Consider the following 23,691-nt stretch of genomic DNA (forward strand, 5'->3'; position numbering starts at 1 on the left):
TGACTAACATACTAGATAAGACTAAAGTTATCTGTAGTTTTATGATAACCAGGTTAAATTCTTACAAAATAACATATTATAATTATAACTTTCTAGTTCTCTATTGTTGCATAGCCACTTATGTCAAAACATAGCCATAAACATTTAATGTCCCGTGGTTTCTGTGAATTAAGACTCTGAAAGTGGCTTACCTGGCTGGTTTCTGGTTCAGAGTCTTTCATAAAACTGCAGCCAGGATGATAGTCAAGGCTGCAATCATTTGAGGATTGACTGGCTTGGAGGTTCTGATTTTAAGTTTACTCAATTGGCTATGGCTGGGCCCTCTTCATATGATTGCTCAAGGCTTGGCAGCTGGCCTCTCCCAGGGCATGTAGTCTAAGAGACAGAAAACAAAGCCATACTGCTTTGTATTGCCTAATATCCTTGTCACGTACAATTGTTGTTGCTTTATTTATAATTTAGAAGTGAGTCACCAAACCCAGTCCATACTTAGAGGGAAGGGACTACATAAAGGCATAAACAATAGAGGCTATCATACATAAAGAATAAAATGCGTAAAATCTTTAATAGTTATGCCCTTTAGTTTACTATATCAGTAAGCAGTGGGTAGCAAACCACACCCTGGGGATTAAATCCACCTCAAGTCTTGTATTTTTATGGCCTTCAAGTTAAGATTTTTTTTTTTTAAAGAAAACATTGTAAAAGGGTAAAAAAAAGACAAAGAAGAATATATGACAGTAACCACACATGGCTAAAAAACTGAAAACATTCACTATCTGGTCCTTTACAGAAAACTTTTGCCAATCCTTGCTCATCGAGAACAATATCTGAGGTAATACCAATATCTTCACAGTTCCCTGAAATAAGTTAAGCAAATATGAATTTGTTAACTACATTATTTTATTTTCATTTATATAATCCATCAACAAACTTTTGTTGCTGTTGTTGGGTTTTGTTGTTGTTATTGTTTAAAAATTTTATAATGTCAACTCCCATGAATAGTTATGGCACTGTTATCAACTCAAAAATTAAATCATTCTCTTTTAGGAAGACTTTTGGTATCAGTCACACTAACTTTCATTATTTCTTCAGCAGAGCCAACTCAAGAGGGAAATAAGCACAAAATAACTGCAATTAATATTGATCTTAAGGTTTTAGAATTCCTTGTGTGCAGCTCAATCCCTCCCTTTGCCATTCTCTTTTTGGGGCTAATGTGTTCATAGAATCTTCTTGTGTTTATTTCTCAGAATGACTATTACACTGTGGATGAAAATTGTTGAAACTAGTTTTTATTCCAAAGATATTTATTCCTACATGTCCTAGACATTCCACTATACAAGATACTTCTCCTGCCCCTAACCCACTCACATTCTGTCTCTGTCTCTTTCAAAAATAAATAAACATTAAAAAAAAAATTTTTTTTAAAAAGGGGCACCTGGGTGGCTCAGTCGGTTAAGCACCCAACTTCGGCTCAGGTCATGATCTCACAACTCATGAGTTCTAGCCCCATGTTGGGCTCTGTGCTGACAGCTCAGAGCCTGGAGCCTGCTTCGGATTCTGTGTCTCCCTCTCTCTCTGCCCCTAACCCACTTGCATTCTGTCTCTGTCTCTCTCGAAAATAAATAAACATTAAAGAAATTTTTAAAGATATTTCTCTACTGTACAGAAACACAAAGTCAATCAACAAATATTTACTAAAAACAATATATTAAATATTTTATGTACTGTGGAGATCACAAAGAAAAGGCTGTCACAGTGAATTCATAGGATAATGTGGGAGCAAACCTTTGCAGATGTAACATTTGCTAACAACCAAACCAGTAGAGTGAAATACTAAGTCATTTCTGCAGAGAAGAAAGGTATGGAAAACTTGTTCAGTTGAGTTGTGTACATTTTAAAAGTAGACCACTGTGTGATGTTTAACCTCAAGGTCATGCTAGAACCTTTTCAAAATCCATGAAGACTGAACACATTTTTAGAAACAGAATTGGGGCAATGAAAGCTCAATTTTGTGATTTTGCCTTGTTCAACTTTAATATTTCCTTTAGCACCAATGGCCCAGGATGACTAAAAATTTAAATGTCCCAAATATATTTCCAGCAAGTACCTAGTAATTATACATATCATAAAAAATCTAACATAGAAACCACTGCTTTGATGATGCCATGAATATTTTTATATTTTCATCATCCTTAAACAGTAGTCCAGCTAATATAATATAACTGAGTTGCTGAGAAATTAAACTCCAGATTGTTTCAGATGCAATGAATGAAGACATGAGAGACTACAGATAGAATTAAATAAGGGATTATTTAAAAATGCCTTTGTGTATGTATGTGTGTGTGTATACTTAATTCAATTTTAACACCTATATACAATGATAATATTGCTTGTGTTCAATCCTTTCATAAAACAATAAATCAGACACTATTCATTCTTTTTAAAACTTTTCTTACTCTTTCTCTCTTTCTTTTCCTTTCTTTCTTTCTTTCTTTCTTGGAAGCTCATTCATTTGGTTTCCTAAGGTAAGGCTTTTCTGTAAATTTGATGCATACGCTGCTCTGAAACCAAGCATTATAAAAGAGCAAGATGGTTGTTGGAAATAAAACTTTTTCTATCCCCTCTAAAATTTAGTTAACCTCCTTTCCCACCTTATCAAAGCAATTATCTGATACATATAAAAGTTAAATTGGTAAGGTATAAATGTATATTTTCAGGTCTGCCTGAAATTTCTATCTGATTTGAACATTGGAAATGCTTGTTTAAAAGGTAGGCTTGTTTGTGGTCTTCTTAGGAGAAGATTTAATGTCATACACTTTATTTCAGGCAGAAAGAATTTTCTGAAAGGAACACTGAAGAACTAAAGGCATGATGAAGTATTCAGTTCTAAAAGTTCCTAGACAATTTGAAAATGTCAGGACACACATTATTCTGTTTATATTAAACAACCTGTCAGCTTAGCACATTTGTGAAAAATAACAGTAGTTATTTGTTTGGTATTTTCAATGTTTCTGCATTTAACTCAAAATGCAAACCCCTCTACCCAGAGCCCACATTAAAAAAAAAAATTCTTTAACACCATGTAGTACTTTCCAGTCACATAGCAACATTATTAATACTTAAATTAAGAGATAGGTAGTGATAATGCCCTTGCTATAGGCTGAATGTTTCTGTTCCATAATAATTCATAAGCTAAAACCTAATCAATCCCCAATGTGATGGTATTTGTAGGTGGAAACTTTCAGGAGTGATTTGGTCATGAAAATGGAGCCCATATGAATGGGGTTAGTGCCCTTATTTTTTTTTGGGGGGGGGAGGAATCAGTGCCCTTATATAACAGACCCCAGAGAGCTCTCTCACCCCTATTTGCCATGTGAGGACACAGCAAGAAGATGGTAGCATGTGAACCAGGAAGCAGGCTTTCACCAGACACCAAATCTGCCAGTACCTTGTTCTTGGACTTCATAGTCCCAGATCTATGAGAAATAAATTTCTTTTGTTTATAACACACCAGTCTTGATAATTTTTTCTATAAGCAGACTGATTAAACTAAAACGATCCTGTAATTCACAAGCAAAGAAGTGCAGAATATGGAGAGCAATATAACAAAACACAACAACAAAAAAAGAGGATTAATTTAAAAAGAAAACAGTCTTCATGTCACATGTAGAGTGTAGGCTATTGACAGCGTGAATGTCCACATGCTAGTTTTATTAAAAATACCTAGATGCCAGGGTGTCTCAGTTAGTTAAATGTCCGACTCTTGATTTCAGCTCAAATCATGATCCCAGGGTTATGGGATTGGGCCCCGGGTCAGGCTCTGTGCTGATGGCCTGGAGCCTTCTTGGGATTCTTTCTTTCACTCTCTCTCTTGCCCTCCCCAACTTGTGATCTCTCTGTCTGTCTGTCTCTCTTTCTCTCTCTCTCTAAAAACAAAACAAAAACTTAAAAAAAAAGTAACTTATCTAGGGGTGCCTGGGTAGCTCAGTCAGTTGAGCATCCAACTCTTGGTTTTGGCTTAGGTCATGATCCCTGGGTTGTGGGATCAAGCCCTTCATTGGGCTCCATGCTGATCATGAAGCCTGCTTGAGATTCTCTCTCTCTCTTTCTCTTTCTCTCTTTCCCCCTCTCCCTCACTCATGCTCTCTCTCTTTCTCTTTCTCCTCCTCTCCCTCTCTCATGCTCTCTTTCTCTAAAAAACAAAAACAAAAACAAAAAACAAATCTAATTCACCTAATGACTTTTTATAATGTAAATTGTCTTGGTTCAGCTGAACCCTTGGATGTAAATTTTCAAATCAATTAGTTAATATGTCTTGAAGATGTACTCTAGCCAAGACATTATACTAGCTACACATCATGGAGGAAACAGAAGACCCTAAGACATGCCTTGTCAATCTGAAATCTCTGGGAAATTGCAGAGACAAAATAGAAGACAAAATTAAGTCAAAATAAAGGTGGGAGAAGTTAAATCTGCAATGTTCCTGAGAAGTGAAGTTATAATGAATGAGGATATAAGGTCAGCAACCAAATTTTCAGGAATATCTGTGCATCATAAACCAAAGAATATCTTCCACTACTCTCAATTGATAGTGGATATTCTAATATATCTTCAAGGTAAAAATTAACTCTAGGAAAATGAGTAAAATATAGTCAACAGTTTTTTAAGAACATAAGTTTATTCATAAGAAAGCAAGGAAAGCATTTAGGAAATGTCAATCTGTTTGGGGTGCTGTAACAAAAATACATTTTTAAAAAATTGTTTTAAATGTTTATGTATTTATTTTTGAGAGAGACAGAGAGAGGGAAAGAAAGCTGGGGAGGGGCAGAGAGAGAGGGAGAGAGAGAATCCCAAGCAGGCTCTGTGCTGTTAGCACAGAGCCTGTTGTAGGGCTCGAACATACAAGTTGTGAGATCATGACCTGAGCCAAAACCAAGAGTTGGAGCCTTAACTGATTGAGCCACCCAGGCATGCCTAGATAACAAAAATGCCTTAAACTTGATGGCTTATAAACAACAAACATTTATTTTTCACAGAGATGGAGTCTGGAAAGTCCAAGATCATGGAGGATGTCTGATGAGACCAAATTCTTGTTGATGGCCATTTTCTGACTGTAACCTTACATGGAATAAGGGGCAAGGAGTTTCTCTGGGGTCTCTTTTATAAGGGCACTGATCCCATTTATGAGGGTTCTGCTAAATTCAAATTATAGAGTATACAAAATAATTTATACAAAAATATATATAGTATAGTGCAACGCATTTTGCAATATATACAATATATAATATGGTATTTGTTACATATGCATAATAGCATATATGACATATATACTTACATATAAATTATAGTAGATACACATATTTAGAAAGAATTTGACATATTAGGGAGAAGGAATGATGTAAAGGTAACCATGATGATCTGCATTAGACTAACATTGACATTAGACTAACATGACATTAAACTGTCATTGACCAAAAATAACATATTATAAGAGTATACATAAATAATGCTACTGTGAACATTTTGTGCATGTCCTCTGGGGTACGTTGGCACCCATTTCTATTGCATACATATATAGGTGGTAAATTACTGGATCATATAGTATGGGTACTTACTTTTATTTATTCAAAAGAATCTGACAGTTTTTAAAAGTGATTATACCTATTCACATTCTCAACAACAAAATATAAGAATTTTAGTCACTCCGCATCCTACTAACACTAAATAGTCTCAGTTTTATCAAATGTAGTCAAATCTACCATCTGAAATATGGTCATAATCATACCTTTTCTGTTAGTCTGAATATCACTGTGGCCATCCAACGGTCCCAAAACTTGCTACCTTCTCCCCCTCTATTTTGAAACTTTAGAAACTGAAACTAACAATATTTACTTCTAATTTGTCCATGAATAGTCTGAATGGATAATCTTATATCTATTCACTATTCACCTATACCATTATCCCTTTAACAGTTTAATTTATGAACACAAAACACAATACATATAAGGCCTCAAGTATTCTTGATATCTAACTTATCTTCCGTATAGTCTTCTTCATTCAATAATGATTTTCTAGTTTTCTGTTATCTTTCACAATAGAGACCTAATTCCTCTTCAGTAAAATTTCTCACTCTATAGCAAGCTGTCAACAAAGAGAAAGTCTATCTCCCGTATCTTACTTTGGATTTCACTCTTTCTAATGTGTTATATTTATTCAAGGACTAGGTCTGGCATATTTGGGGACTAATTTCAATCCACAAGCTTTATTAGCTATTTTGGAGTTCACGGAAATGAGCTAGCATAGAATGAGTCAATTCAGATTCTGCTGCACTGAAATATCTGGCAATTGCTTCCTGAGGCTCTCTCATTGTTGGAACTTACCCCTCAGGTTTTACCTTGTATCTCTTTTTAAAGAGATGTTTGGATCAATAATGAAATCATATCCTTTCTCAAACCTTGCCTCAGGCCTTGAAAAACATACATGATCTTTAAAAAAATAAAAAAGGCTTCACTCTTTTCTACTTTGAGTTTTGCTTTGCTTATGATTGAAATAGTCTGGGTTTTAAAAAGTGATTCATTTTCTTAAATGCTTAAGGAAAAGTACTAAAGACAAAACAATTATTTAAGTCCTACACAGATAGGACTTTATTGTCCACAATAAATTCATATATCAGTTCTGTTGGGATTTCATTAAATGGCTTTTGAATGTAAAACATAAAACCACCCTCTGTTAATACCTGAAGATTTAAAAAAAAATCAACTGCTATTTTTTTAAACATTCTATGTGCCAAGAAATTTCCATTGATTATCTTTTTAATCCTCTAATTAGTTATATTAGAAAAGTACTATTGTTCATATTTCCTAATGGGAAACTAAATGGGAAATAATAAAATGAATAGATTTCATAAACAGTAAGCGGCAGAGTTTACAAGTAATTTTTTTTTTTTTTTTTTTTTTTTTGGGGACAGAGAGAGAGACAGAGCATGAACGGGGGAGGGGCAGAGAGAGAGGGAGACACAGAATCGGAAACAGGCTCCAGGCTCTGAGCTGTCAGCCCAGAGCCTGACGCGGGGCTCGAACTCACGGACCGCGAGATCGTGACCTGGCTGAAGTCGGACGCTTAACCGACTGCGCCACCCAGGCGCCCCTACAAGTAATTTTTTTAAATTATGTGGGTTTAAGGGTGCTTGGGTGGCTCAGTCAGTTAAGCATCTGACTTCAGCTCAGGTCATGATCTCACGGTTCATGGGTTTGAGCCCTGTGTCCGGCTCTGTGCTGACAGCTGGGAGCCTGTAGCCGGCTTCAGATTCTATGACTCCCTGTCTCTCTCTGCCCCTCCCCAGCTCACACTCTGTCTCTCAAAAAATAAATGTTAAAAAATTTTAAAAACAAACTATGTGTTTATTTATTTTTAAATATTTATTTGTTTTGAAAGGGGGAGGGGCAGAGAGAGGGAGACAGAGCATCCCAAGCAGGCTCCGTGCTGTCAGCACAGAGCCCAACGCTGGGCTGCAACTCACAAACTGTGAGAGCATGACCTGAGCCAAAGTCAGACACTTAACCATCTGAGCCACCTGGGTGCCTCTTATGTGTGTTTTCTTAAATCAGGTTTTCATGTTGTAACTGTTCAGACTTTAAAGGTAGCAAAACTGTTTTTTTTCCCCCCACCATCGTATCCTGTGTGTTTGACATAGTGCCTGAAATTTAGTAAATATTCAATAAAAGTTTTTTTTAAGTTAAATACACGAAATGAATAATGTAATATGATTTAAAATCTGGCAGTAGTATATAAAAATGTGAATAGAAAGGCAGGAAGAATAATTAGATCTGTAGGGTACTATTTTGAGTGTTAAAGTGTTAAGAATCTTAACCAAGGTCACTTCAGTGGGAATGGAAAAGAAAGGCCATAAATAGATAATAAAATTGGCAGCCATATAGAAACTTCATATGGCTTAAACATTACTGAGGAAAATAACAATGTGAGCTACTAGTTGTTAGATACACTGATCGCACTGCAATTATTTTGCTGTTCTTTACTTGTTTTGGCATTGTACTACAAAGAACTTATTTTATTCATCACATCTTTACTCTGAACTCCCCAAAGACTCTCTTTTTTAGGTCTCTTTTTTGGGTCTCAGTCTGGAATATTTCTGGTGGTAATGTGGATACAAATTTTTTAAATAATTTACTGTGGTTATAAAAATCAGTTGCATATAACATTGAGATATAGCTTTAGTTTAATTCATGTTAGTATTTCCCTACCTAACATAAAGCCCAGACCTTCAAGGAGCACATTTATTTATTTCACTTTATATTTGTAATTCCTGGACATAGTATGTTGGTTACAAAATACGTACAGTTGTTTAAGTGAAGTAATATTTTTGGCTGTTAAGAAGTATTTTTCAAAGACAGCCAACTGATGTAAAACTTGAGTATCTAATATGAGTTAAAGGAAACCATTTTCCTAATATCTGAGGGAGTCTGCTTGGGAATTCATCATTATCATTATCACCAGGCAGTATGTTGAGCACCTGAAAAGCTGGGTATTATTCACTCTGAAAGCTTTGAGGGCATACTATACATCACCTCATTGCTTTTTAATAGACTTGAACACAGGAACTGGGTGTATGGAGAGCAAGAGTTGCAATAGTTTCCCATATATTCAGAATTTTTAACCATGAATATCACATATTAAGTAGACATTTTTTTTTCCTGGTATTAGGAAGGAAATATAAATAGATCCATTTTATACCATATTGTTTAGCGTGTTGTCAAGAATATTACAGTTTTTACAGCAAACTGAAAGTTAGATTGTCTATCCTGTTTCATTGCAGAGATGAAGTTAAGATTGAAATATAAATTCCTCTCTCTGTCCACTAGTTATGGCAGACAAATGATGTTCTCTAATCTGCTTAAATCTTCGTGACATTAAAAATTAACGTATTTTGGAAATAAGTTAATTTGGAAAACAATCTAAAGTAAATAAGCTATTTAAACAACTTGTCATGATTTTGTTTATTTTGTTTATTGTTAAGTTATATATGCTTTGAAATAGACTCAGGGAAGACAATAGGTAAACTACAGATAACTATTGACTTGGAAATAACATATTTTACATTTTTTTCTTATTTCTAATTAGGTATTGGGGAGAACTTTACCTCGCTCTTTTTCCTTTAGGCCAGTGATTTTCAAACTTTAATGTAAATAAAAATCACTCAGGGAACTTATAAAACTCCTAATGCCCAGGCCACTCCTCATGTGAATTAAATAAAAAACTGGAGATAAGAGAATCAGTAGTTTTTAAAGTTTCCTAAATGATTCCAATATGCACCTAAGATGAAAAACCGATGCTCCAATTTCAGAATTTCCTCTTTACCAGTATGATGTGTGCTGTATGAGAATATTAAATGCTTAGTATAAAGCTAAAGGTCTAATTTACATATTCAAGTGAAGTGTCAAAAGCTCTGAACCTTTTATCCAGATGCTCTTGCTCTTGGATTCCTCATTTGCTTCATCCTAAAGCAGATTTCTTGTTATGCATTTTTCACTCAAGGCATCTGAGATAAAGAAGAAACACAGTCCACCTTTTTTAATAGAAAGGGATCTACCTGCTCTTTGGATTTCAATTACAGTTTTCAGGAATTGATTATATCAAAATAAATGGATGAAATGATTAGCAACTAATGTTGGCTTGAGGCTTGAAAATCTAATTCAAACTGTATTTAATTTTAAACATGTAGTGATTGAAATAAATGGCAGATATTCACCAGAGTTAAAATGTCTATATGTCAAACACCAGATTGCTGATAACTCTTCTTTCTGTGAATATTAACTTTTGTGTTAAAACTTTGAATAAAAATGTAAGCCACCACAGGAAAAAAAAAGATGTGGAATGAAAATCAAATATGCTACATGCTATTTTTATAACCTTTATTTATATGGGCATATGTTTTCTAGTGGATTTAATAGTAGAAAAAAATAATATCTGCCTTGAATCAAGGATTTCCTAAGTGCCTGACAGTGTGCTCAGGGGCTTCATATTAATGAATAATTTTACTTTTATGACTAATTATTTCCACTTTACAGGTGAGGAAACCAATGTTTATAGACTTTAAACAGCTTGTCTCCAAGGGATCTGTGGCACATTTAAAACACAAACTTGATCATGTATAATTCTAAAACTACTTCCTTACAATCACTATGCTACCCTAATTAAGGACATCCTAATTAAGATTGTCAACCTACCATAATAAAGTTTATAAATGAAAACCGAGGTAATGCAAAAAAGGGAAATTATGAGATTTTTAACATTCTTTAGAGTTTTATATCCTTTCATTTGTGCATTAATTAATTTATCTCACAGGCATAGTGTCAGATCCTAGGAAAACAGGGATTAAATACAGGGTCCTTTCCCTCAAGGAGCTCACAGTGGAAGCTTGAAAGAGCAATTGTTCATTTATGGATTGTTTTTTGTAGGAGGAATACAATTCAGATGGCACAGCTGACATAACTTAAACAAGTAAACAGTCAACTAGTTCACTAGGGGCTGGTAGAAATGGAGCATATGGATACAAATTGGGCCTCCATCAAAACTTCCCAAATATTGTTAAGTTTGTTGGTGGCTAGTTATTATTTTCAAATGTAACAACAGACACAAAACTCACAAACACACATTCATATATATGGTGAAATATATTTTGAACATGAAATTGGCCATTTGTCTTAATACATACTAACATAGAGTTTCTTATCTGTTTTAATTATTTTTCGTTGATGTAAAATTTAAATGTGTTACAAGTTGACCATTTTTAGAGTACATTCTATGAGTGTTGACAGATGTGTAAAATCATGTGCCACCACAATGTTTTCCCAAATTTTTATTTTAATTCTATGGGTCTTCTTCCTTATTATTGTTAAAACATAAGACAACAATAGAAAGTAATTATAATATGTAACCAAAGTCACAGCAAATATATATATATATATATATATATATATATATATATATATATGCATAATTTCAACATGAGTCAAAATTTTGTATTAAATTAGTCTTTGATGGAAACTGATCACAAAGGAAGGTGTTATGACATTAAATTATCACATGTGTATTTCAACAAGTCGTCATAAGCAGATATAGGTTCCTTAAATTACAAACTTCTAATAAAGAGAATAGTAATGTGAGCCAAGAATATGAAGTGTACATATGGCCTGATAAGTTAAGAACCAATGCTAAGAATTAGAATTTGCAAGAAGAGATTTCTAAGTAATTGGAAAAATTATACTTTTCTTTAACTGGAGAAGGTCATGGCTTACATTTTAATATATGATATTGAATTAAAAATTATTTATGTTCCTTGAGCGATATATGTAAGTGAAAGCATGCGGTATTATCGACCACTGTATAGTGGCATGTGTCCATTTCTGGTCAATCATAACTTTACTAACACCTTTTTTCCACTCATTGGGAAATGATTTGCTATTTAGAAAATAATCAGATCACTTGTTCATTGAAAACCTCTTTTCTTGGATGTCCCGTCTTTGACTTTATACAGTTTTGTCCAAAATCTCCATATTATATATAGATATTTGCTCTTACAGTAGCATTCACAAAAATTTTCATTTGATTTCTCATTATTGATAAGTTTTCCAAATGGAGTTGAAAATCATTTTCAAATAGAGAATTGTCATTTTCTCTGACAAATAATCTAGTCAGCCTACTCAGTCTCATTATTATTACTTTTAATTCGCCAGTCACAGGCCTTGGATGTAATATGCCTCCTCCTGAAACTTTGCACTTGCTATTCTTTTGTTACAATGTTATTAAAATATAGTGAAGAATTTTTGACACTCCTCACTTTAAATGTGGCTTACATTTAGTTACTTGCTTCAGACAAATTGAGTAAAAATGTTATAAAGGATGCTATATAACTCGGAGACTAGGTCAAAAATGAATAATTTCTGCTTGTTTCTCTTTTAAATTGCTCATTGTGGGGGAAATGGGTTGTCATATCAGAGGATAGTTAAAAAGGCCTGTGGAAAGTTTCATTTGGAGAGAACCTGAGATGTCCCACTAGTAGACAGCTCCTACTATGTATATTTGCCATCTTGCAATCAGATCCTTCAGTGCCAGTCAAGCATTCAGATGACTGCAGCCCCGACTGATACCTTGTCTACAACTTCATGAGAAAACTGGGGACACAACTGTCTAGTGGAGATTCTTCTTAATCATTAACCCACAGAAACTATGAAATATAATTAATAAATATTGTTTTATGAGATTAATATTTGGGATAATTATCCAATAGCAATAGATATAATACAAATGTTGGCATCTAATAGTAGAATGCTCCTTTAACCCTAAAAATGTGAGGAATGACTTTGGAACTGAGCACTGGGAAGCAACTGGGAACACCTCGAAGAGAATGGGCATTGTCCCTGCTATGTCCTCAGCCTGGAGTACCTTTCCCTGAGATGAGAGAAACGTGGTTGTTTTTTCATCTCTTTTATGTCTTATTTACTTGTCACCTTAGTAAGACATTCTTTAACCATCCTATGTAAAGGTAAACAACAACAACAAACCCAGAAGTCCTATTTTTTTCACTGTATTATTATTTTCCTTAAAATTAAATATGATTCTAACACATTATGCATTTTGCTTCTTTATGACATTTTGTTTGTCTCCCTCCTATAGCATATAACCACAATCAGGGCAGGATTTTTGTCTTGTTCATTAACTTTTTTATTCCAGTTCCTAGACCTGTGCCTGGGACATAGTAGCACTCAACAGATTACTGTTGAATGAATGAATGACATTAAGGAACAAAGTGATGTTGCATGCTAGTGATTTCAAGGGCAAGGGTCATCTTCTGAGACAGGTGTGGTTCTCTATATGTGTTTTCCTAGACCCTGAGAGTAAGTATGAGTGAGGAGTGAGATTAGGGATAGAGGGTGGCAGAGGATAGACACTTTCAAGATTCACTGTTTCCAAGTATAAGGGACTTGACAGCTAGAAAGTTTACATAAGGGCAAAAAAGGAGGATGAAAAGTTTCTACTAACAGAAATGAATGCTTAAATTTCTGTTTCCCACTTATTTTTTAACCAACTAGTTTCTTTCTTTGTACAAATACATACATAATATGTATAAAGTCAAGTAAAATGTGATCTAGCCCCGTTGTCTTACTGTCCTCTCCCATCCAATCAGTAACAAATCCACACTGATTTTCTGCTAAATGTAGTAGGACCACACCCACCTCCCCCCATGTTCTTGGACGTCAATTACTTCTTCCTTTCAAACTTTCGTCTCCTTAATCTTTACTCACATCATGTGCAAAGAAAATTTTAAACTTACATATAATTTTATCACTCTCGTGTTAGTTTTTTCAATGTTATCATGCTGCTTTGAGGATAAAGCCCACACCTTAACATCTGTACAGGAACCTGCCTCTTCTGGCAGTCAACAATTCAGCAATATAGACTTCCTTCCAGAGCTATATATTCTGACAATATTTATTAAACCTTAGTCCACGTATTTTGTCCATTTAACTCTTGGCTTTATCATATTTCTCTTCTAATAAGCTTTTCTTTACCACACCTTATTCAATGACATCTCTCAGATTCTCCCAGTGTTTGACTGCTAGTTTAGGCTAGGTTAAATACTTTGAGTGCTCCTTCTGATCTTTTGGCACTCCAGAGAACCATTCAGCATATTAGAGCAGTAACTAAATAACTGAATAAAGAAAGTGATTACAGGGAGAGTTTGGCTCAGTATATATTTCTGGAAGCTTCTTTTCCTCAACAGACATCTAAGGCAGTGTTTAAGGGGAAAAACTCATCAAACTGTGATAGATAAGAATGTGATTACTGTTCTTCATATCTGTATGTTTAAGAAATTTAATGGTTGTCCATAAATATAAGCCCTAACGACATACTTAGTGGTTTAAATTTTAAACAAAGAACACACACACACACACACATACAGAGAGAGAGAGAGAGAGAGAGAGAGAGAGAGAGAGAAAGAAAGAAGCAAAATGTTGTGTATCTATTATTTTTAATTCTTAAGTGTTCTAAAAATGTTTCCTTAACAAAAGGAAACGTAACACTTACTTTAAAAAGCTTCTGATTTCTTTTGGAGGTCTCTCCATTTTATTTTTTAAGAACTATTTAGAGCTTCTTTATTTCAAAGTTAAAAATGACTTTGAATTATATTTATTGATGTATTAGTAAATTTGTAGGAAGAGATAAAACCTCTTGTTTCGACCTCTTCTGAGAGGGAAACAGTACCAATGACATCATAAATCTTTATGATATGAGTCAACATTTCAAGGCTTAGTAAAAAAGGATGTATCTTTAAATAGTGTTGCTAAAGACATTGAGTTATAAGGGAAAATTTTTCCTTTTTTAAAACCACAGCCTGGAGAACAATGTTTCCATAAAAACACTGCTTGGGACACAGTTTGTCTCCTTCCAACAAAAACATAAGGAAATTGTTCTTGGGGCTCTCCTTGTCTTCCCTCTGGTGTTCTCTTCCCCCAGTTGTGTTTCTTCCCCTCCTAATTAGACCATTTGAGTGCATATTCTCAACAAGTCGCTGTCTCTCCAAATCCTGAGAGGATAGAAATCAACGAAGCTGAAAGGGAATTACAGACACAAAGCTGGTCTTCTGTCTCTCTTATTTCTCTACCTTAATTAACCCATATTTGAGTCCAAATTCTAATTTCTCTTATATGCTTCCTGGTTGCTCTGATTATAAAGCATATTACATAATCTCTTGTAGTTATATGAAACAAAGTATATTTCTTACATCATATCTACCTGAGAATCTCCAGAAATTCTGCATGTATAACTTTGCTGACTCTGTTTTCTGTTTTCTGTTTTGGTTTGTTGCTTTTTTTTAACCTTGAAAAAAAATTTTTTTTAATTTTAGTTTTTAAAATAAGGCTTTATTTTTACAGCAGTTTTAGGTTCACAGCAAAAATGAGAGTAAAGGACAGATATATCCCACATACCATTCCCCACACATGCATGACTTCCCCCATTATCTTCACCCCACCGTAGTGTACATTTGTTACAATGATGAACCCACACTGATACACCATATTATCTGAAGTGCATATTTTACATTAGTGTGCACGATTGGTGTTGTACATTCTTTTTTTTAAATATTTTTTAATCTTTACTTATTTTTGAGAGAGAGACAGAGGGCAAGCGGGGGAGCAACAGAGAGAGAGAGGGAGACAGAGAATCCAAAGCAGGCTCCAAGCTCTGAGCTGTCAGCACAGAGCCCGATGTGTGGCTCGGACCCACGATCTATGAGTTCATGACCTGAGCTGAAGTCGGACGCTCAACCGACTGAGGCAAGGAGGCACCCCTATGTGCTGTACATTCTTTGAGTTTGGACAAATATATAAGGACATAACCATCATTACACTATCATGCAGTGTATTTTCACTGTACTAAAATCTTTCCATCCTTTGCCTATTTGTCCCTCCCCTACTCCCCAACTTCTAACAACCACTGATTTTTTATTGTCTCCACAGTTTTGCCTTTTCCAAAATGGTAAATAGTTAGAATCATTCAGAATGTAGCATTTTCAGATTGGCTTATTTCATAGTAATGTAAGTTTCTTCTGTGTCTTTTCATGATCTGATAGCTTATTTCTTTTTAGTGTTTCTCTCCTTTGTTTGGGAAGAAAATATTTATTTTTAATAGAAACACATTTCTAGATATACATCTTCCAAAACTAGTCACTAGTTAAAATGTATGACACTCCATGAAACTTCATGAAAAATTCATATTCTGAGAAAAGAATTGTTAAAGTTTGAGACAAACCCACCATGTAGATGCCTACCTGCAACATTATTAAAGGAATCATCATAGTCTCAAAATTGCATGTCTGTTCATTTTCTAAAATATGAAGAAGGGAGACGTATTTTAACTTTATGTGCTTTTCACCCTCAAGGTAAACACATATTTACCAGGAAATATTGGGTGTGCATAGCTATAAAGTTCAAAACAACTCATAAACTGCTCTAGGTGTGAACCAAATATAAAAAGGAAAAAAATCTTAGAAGCACTGTATCTCACTGACATAAATGGATGTTACTTTTTGTCTTTTCAATAAACTGGACTAGTTCTGGCAAAAAACTATCTTTCAATTTATTGAAATTTCTATTGCCACTGGTGACTAGATACTTCTATCAGAGCATTAGGAGGGCACACTGTTAGATAAAGAATTTGGGGCTCATTTTTATTCCTCTTAATTACTCTCCATTTTTGGTTGAGAGTAGATTTTTTTGTACTATTTTTAATACTATCTTTTATAAAAGTAGACATACTTGAACACTAAAGGACAACATTGATTTTATCCTTTACCTTCATTCCCAGGTTTTTAAATCTACCCACACTTAATATTTGTGAAAGCTTATATACATACATATATGCACACAATACAGATGTAGCACTAAGATTTAGCTCTAGTTTAAACAATTCTTAAACTAGCATATTCATCTGTGTAGGTGTGTGTGTGAGAGAGAGAGAGAGAGAGAGAGAGAGACAGCATGTTTATACTAACTGGGTTTGGAGACTAGCTAATAATACAGTTACAGTAAAATGGATTAAAAGTAATGAGGAAAAGAAAATAATTTGCATTTTTTTATTCCATATATATTTTATATATATAAAATCAGAGAAGTATGTTTTTCATATATATTACATAAATTATATTGATATATATTATATTTATAGTATGTATTATATTTATATGTAATATATGATTCAACAACACTACTACACAACATTGGGTGTTCATCACAAGTGTAATCCTTTTTTTTCTTTCTTTCTTTTTTTTTTTTCAATATATGAAATTTATACAAGTGTAATCCTTAATCCCCATCACCTATTTAACCTATCCCCACCCACTTCTCTCTGGTAACCGTCAGTTTGTTCTCTATAGTTAAAGTCTGTTTCTTGGTTTGCCTCTCTCTCTCTTTTTATCCCTTTGATTGTTATTTTGATTTAATTGGTCTGGTGTAGAAAAAAAAAGAGTGTATAATACTAGTTTTTAAGAAATAAAATTTTGAAAATATTCAGAGTAAGAATTCAACAATTTCTTATATAACCAAATTCTGTATCAGTTTAGCCCTTCGAATATATATATAATTTTCTGAGCTTTAAATTAGATGTCAAAATTTTCTAAAAACATCATTTTATCAGGTTTATTTTCTGTGTTCACATGGGCAGTTTTTATAGATTAAAAATAAGAACAGACAATGTATTGAGACTATTATGAAATAATGTGAAAATGACTTCTATTTCTATGATTTAATCTATTTTACGTCATGTTTACATATTCATATCATATGATCCTTTTAGTAAATTTGTAATTAGGAATCAGTTTTTATTGCACAGATACCCTAAATGGAGTAACTATTGCCCAGTAGAAAAAATATATCTACAAATATATATTTACCATTTTAACAATTTTTATGTGTATGGATCAGTGGCATTAAGTACATTCACTTTGTTATACAGTTATTACCACCATCCATCCCCAGAACTTTCTCCATTTTAGCAACTAAAACTGTGTACTCATTAAACAATAACTGCCCTGACCTCTATTCCTGGCAACCACTATTCTACTTTCTGTCTCTATGAATTTGACTACTCTAGGTACATCATATAAGTGGAATCATACAATATTTGTCCTTTTGTGTTTGACTTGCTTTGCTTAGCTCAATGTCATCTCTGGTTCATCTATGTCGTAGCATGTGTCATTTTAATTACTTTTTAAAGCCTGAGTTTTATCCCATGGCATGTATATACCACATTTACTGATCTGTCAATAAACACTTGGGTTACATCCATCATTGGCTATTATGAATAACGCATGGACATACCAATATTTGTTTGAGTCCCTGCTTTTAACCATGAGTATCTACCCAGAGGTTGAATTGCTAGATCCTATGGTAATTTTATATTAATTTTTTTGAGGAACTGCCATAATGTTTTCCACAGTAGCTATACCATCTTAGATTTCCATCAACAGTGCACAAGATCCTATGAGTCTTCTTTAGCATATGAAAATCCCTTTGAAAACTCCCCATTGCCTTTATCTCCTCCAACTCCCAAGTGTATAATCAGTCATTCCTCACAATCTCTGGGCAGCTCTTCTTGCTCATGGTTCCTGTCCCCATGCTTTAATAAAATCACCTTTTTTGCACCATAAATAAATAGATAAATAAATCACAAAAGTTCCAATTTCTCCATATCCTTTTCAACACTTTTTATTTTCTGGGTTGTTTTTATTTATTTATTTATTTTTATGTTAATAGCTATCTTAATGGGTGTGAAGTGATCCTTCATTGTGGTTTTGATTGTGATAATTATTAAGGATATTGAACATCTTCTTCTGTGCTTATTGGCTATTTGTTTATCCACCACCAAGAAATGTCTATTTAAGTCCTTTGCTCTTTTTTGGAATAGGGTTGTTTATTTATGGTTTAGTTTTGTTTTGAATTGTAGTAATTCTTTACATAATCTGGTTATTAATCCCTTACCAGTTATATGATTTGCAAATATTTTCTCCCATCATATGGGTTGCCTTTTCCCTTTGTTCAAAGTGTCTACTGAGGTTCAAATTTTTTAATGTGGATGATGTTCAATTAATCTATATTTTCTTGTCATAGACTCTGGGTCTGAAGTTCTCTCTTGTCCAGAAAGAGAGTGGATGCAGTGTTAAATAGAGAGAGGCTAATGTCCAGGAGGAGACGAGATCCCCAAGTAAGGGTCCTTGCTCCATTTTTATTAATATCAGAAGGCTTACAAGCATGATGGGCATGTGCAAAGAGACAATGAAACTGTGAACATTAACTCACTGACTGACGTGGGGGAAGGAGGTTTTGAAGATATGCAGTGTTAGGGGTTTGGGTCAATACAAAATAAAATTCTGGTACTGGGTGGAAGGTTGTTAACAGCATGAGGCACCACCTCTGTTTATCTGAACTGGCCTAAGGGACAAGAAAGAGCATGCTACCTCAGGGTCAACAAGGCACCTTTCTTTTGCTAAAATGCTTTCATCCTGAGGCTTTTCTATTCCTATACCTTTGTCTTATACTGGGGGCCTTTGCCCTGTTTACCTAATCTTTTTTTACCCAAACTTGAGTGTGTTAATCCTGTGGCTTTCTAATTCTTTATGCCTTGTTAACCCATTGGTGTAAGCTCAGGGAACGCCTATGCTTATTCCCCACATTTTCTTTTGTTGCCTGTATTTTTTGTCTGATATCCCAGAAATCATCGCCAAATCCAGTGTTATGAAGTTTTACCACTAAGTTTTCTTTTAAGAGTTTTATAGTATTAGCTCCTAAATTTAGATCTTTGATCCATTTTGAATTAATTTTTTCTGGATGATGTAAGGTGTTTGCCCAACTTGATTTTTTTTACATGTGAATACCTAGTTTTTTCCTAAGACCTGCTATCCTGGGGCACCTGGGTGACTCAGTTGGTTAAATGTCTGACTACAGTTCAGGTCATGATCTCACAGTTCATGGGTTTGAGCTCCGCATCAGGCTCTGGGCTGATAGCTCAGGACTTGGAGCCTGCTTCGGATTCTGTGTGTGTGTCTCTCTCTGCCCTTTTCTGCTCATGTTCACTCTCTCTCAAAAATAAAATAAACATTAAAAAGAAAAAAAGACCTGCTGTCCTTTCTTCATGATTTTGACACCTTTGTTGGAAATCATTTAACTATATATGCAAGGTTTTGTTTCTGAGTTTTCAAATCTAATCCATTGGTTTATATGTCTGTCTTTATAACAATATCACTCTCTCTCTTTCTTATTTGTTTGTTTATTTATTTATTTATTTATTTATGAGAGAGACAGAGAGAGAGAGAGAGAACACGAGCGGGGGGAGAAGGGCAGAGAGAAAGAGAGAGAAACAGAGAGAGGAAGAGAGAGAGAGAGAATCTTAAGAGTCCTAACTATATACACAAGGTTTTATTTCTAAGTTTTCAGTTCTAATCCATTGGTTTATATGTCTGTCTTTATACCAATATAACACTCTCTCTCTCTTTTTTTTTTTTTTTTTTTTTTTTGAGAGAGAGAGAGAGAGGGAGAGGGCAGAGAGAAAGAGAGAGACAGACAGACAGACAGAATCTTAAGAATGCTAAGCATGGAGCCTGAGATGGGACTCTATCCCATGACCCTGGGATTATGACCTATGTCAAAATCAAGAGTAGAAGCTCAGCTAACTGAGCCACCAAGGCACCCTTCTTTTTTTAAGTTTCTATTTTAATTTCAGTTACTTAGCACACAATGTAATATTAGTTTCAGGTGTACATATGGTGATACAACACTTCCATACACAACTTAGTGTTGATCACAAGTGCACTCCTAAATCCCCATCATGGGAGGGGGTCTCACATTTCCTCCAACTTTCTTATTAATTTCCAAGATTGTTTTGGCTATTTGGGTCACTCAAGATACCACACTAATTAAAAATTTTATTTTCTGTGAAAGATTTCATAGGGATTTTGATAGAGTGAATCTGTAGATCACTTAGGATAGTCTGACATCTTAACAATATTATGTCTTTCAATCAATGTACTTCAGATGTCTATTGGTAACTTTTAAAATTTCTTTCAGCAATGTTTGGCTGAGTCATCTTTGCATTTCAGGTATAAATCCCACTTAGTCATGATGTGTAATACTTTTAATATGCTGTTGAATTTGATTTGCTAGTAACTTGTTGAAAATACTCAACCATGTTCATCAGGGATATTGGTAGTTTTTTCTCATAGTGGTTTGGCTTTTATAACAGAGTAATTTTCCTTCTAGAATATTTTTAAGTGTTCCTTCCTCTTCGGTATTTTAAGTTGGTGTCTTGTGTTTTCATTTCCAATTGTTGGAAAATGTTTTCTAATTTCCCTTCTGATACCTTACTTATCTATTAGTTATTCAGAAATGTGCTGTTCAATTTTCAAATATTTGTGACTTTTCCAGGTTTCCTTTTGCCATCAATTTCTACTGTCATTCTATTATAATCCTACAAAGTATTTTGTATAATTTAAATATTTTGAAATTTATTAACACTGATTTTGTTGCCTAATATATAGTCAATCCTGGAGATGTTCCTTATGCACTTAAGAAAAATTCTTATTCTAGGAGTGCCTGGGTGGCTTAGTCAGTTAAACATTGGACTTAAGCTCAGGTCATGATCTTGTGGTCCTTGGGTTCAAGGCCCACGTCAGGCTCCTTTGTGCTGACAGCTCAGAGCCTCAGGTACTCCTGCTGGATCCTGCTTCATATTCTATGTCTCCCTCTCTCTCTGCTCTTTCCCCACTCGCACTCTGTCTCCCTCTCTCAAAAATAAATAAACATTAAAAAAAAGAAAAGTTCATATTCTATTATTATTTGGTAGTGTGTTCTATACATGTCTTCAGGTACAATTGGTCTATAGTGTTTTTATGTACTTTATTTCATTATTAATCTTCTTTTGGTCGTTCCATTCATTATTGAAATTGGAGTAGTTAAATCTCCTACTGATACTGTAGAATTGTCTATTCTCCCTCAATTTTGTCATTACTTGCTTTGTATAATTCTGGAGCTTTGATATTTGGTGCATATATGGTTATAGTTTTTTATATCCTCTTGGGAATTTTTTTTTTCATTTTTATTTATTTATTTTGAAAGACAGAGAGAGACTGGAGGAGGGATAGAGAGAAAAGGGGAGTCCCAAGCAGGCTCCATGCTGTCAGTGCAGAGCCTGACATGGGGCTCAATCTCACAAACCATGAGATCATGACCTGAGCCAAAATCAAGAGTTGACACTTAACCAACTGAGCAACCCAGGTGTTCTGGCGAATTGATTCTTTTATCTTTATACAGTGTCCTTCTTTGAATCTTGTAACATTTTTTTTTGACTTACAGTCTATTTTTGATGATTAGTACAGGTACTCCTGCTCCCTTTTGGCTACTATTTGCATGAAACTTTTCCCCCATGCTTTCATTTTCAATCTATCCATGTTCAAAAGTACAAAATAAATCTCTTGTAAATATTGCATAGTTAAATCTTTTTTATTATTATTCATTCTTCTGATCTATGACATTTGATTGGAAAATTTAATCCATATACCTTTAAAATAACTACTAAGAGGTAAGTATATACCTTCACATTTCATTATTTGTTTTCTGTATGTATTAATGCCTTTTTATAACGCATTTCCTCCCTTAATGCCTTCCTTTATGTTTAGTTGACTTTTTTGTAGTGACATATGTCTGCTGTTGAGTCCCTCTAGTAAGTTTATTAATTACTGTATTTTTCAGCTCTGGAATTTCTGCTGTTTTTTTTTTTTTAATATTTATTATATTTTTGTTGACATTCTCATTTTGTTCATGTATTGTTTTCAGGAAATTCTTTAGGTTTTCATATTGCTTTTAGCTCTTTGAGTATATTTAAGAGAGTTATTTTAAAGTATTTTTCCAGTAACTGTGATATATATATATTTCTTCAGATAGTGTTCTTGGAGATTCAGTTGCTTTGAATGGACCATGTTTCCCACTTTCTTTGTATCCTTATAGTCTTTCGTTGAAAATTAGACATTTGAAAAAATAACCATCTCTTTCAGTCTTTAAAGACTGCTATGAAAGGCCTTCATGGATTAGCAAATTCCTGAGCATTAAGATCAGCCTGGAGTAGAGGCTTAAGGTCTTCTCAGGTCTTTTGGGCATTGTTTCCACTTAAGTGTATGCTTTATATGTTTGTTTATTCATTAAGTTTTAATGTCTCCAGCTGCTTTTAAATATCTTAATTTCCTAGAATCTCACCCTATCTTTTCTCCGTGGCCTTAGGTGTTCATTGTATTCCTCTTCCCATAATCTCATTCCCAGATGTGTCCATGGTTCTGCAGCCCCCCTGCAGTTTTCACATACCTCAGTGCCCGCCAATGTCTTCTGCAGTTCCCACCTTGATATCCAAATACACTTCCATTCACTGTCTGAGCTCTAGTCAAATGAAACAACATACAAACAAACAAAAAACAATCCCTGGGGAATTCCCCAGGCAGCTCAGACATTTTAAATAAGTTCCATTCTGCTTCTTCCTTCCTGAGGGAGGAAACTGGGAATCAAGCTACTTCAACCAGACTAATCTATATCACACTGTGGAGGGAGTAGGGCAAAGTGTAGATACAAATGCTGTGAAACTTCCTACCATTTGAATGTGGCTTTTTCTTTTTTCTTTTTTGTTTTAACCTTAAGGGCCAGATTTATTTTGGAAGGTTCATAGCCTGGAGCAAGGCAAGAAACATGTGAACAGATTTGGTGCTATAGGTCTTCACTTTCTTTTTTATTTGTTTGTTTTCTAGTTTTTATATAAATTCCAATAGTTAACTTATAGGATAATATTAGTTTCGGGAATAGAATTTAGTGATTCAGCAAGTACATATAACACTCAATACTCATCAGAAGTGCCCTCCTTAATACCCATTTAGCCCATCTCCTTGCCTACCTCCCCTCCAGCAACCCTCAGTTTGTTCTCTATAGTTAAGAGTGTGTTTTATGGTTTGGATCTCTTTTTTTTTCTCCCTATCTTTTGTTTCTTAAATTCCAGATATGAGTGTAATCATATGGTACTTGTCTTTGTCTGACTTGACTTACTTTGCTTAGCATAATACTCTCTAGCTCTATCTACATCATT

General features: G+C 34.3%; 1 long non-coding RNA gene across 1 annotated transcript in view; it reads right to left on the reverse strand.

Moving 5' to 3' along the window:
- The window catches only part of LOC131486220 (uncharacterized), a 141,337-nt gene that overhangs the window by 79,344 nt on the left and 38,302 nt on the right, over positions 1-23,691 (reverse strand). Inside the window, exon 2 of the long non-coding RNA XR_009249244.1 lies at positions 192-375. This is a non-coding gene — a long non-coding RNA (uncharacterized LOC131486220). The remainder of the gene's footprint in view (positions 1-191; positions 376-23,691) is intronic.

This window comes from Neofelis nebulosa, chromosome 9 (assembly GCF_028018385.1).
Source record: "Neofelis nebulosa isolate mNeoNeb1 chromosome 9, mNeoNeb1.pri, whole genome shotgun sequence".
In the NCBI taxonomy this organism is placed as follows: Eukaryota; Metazoa; Chordata; class Mammalia; order Carnivora; family Felidae; genus Neofelis; species Neofelis nebulosa.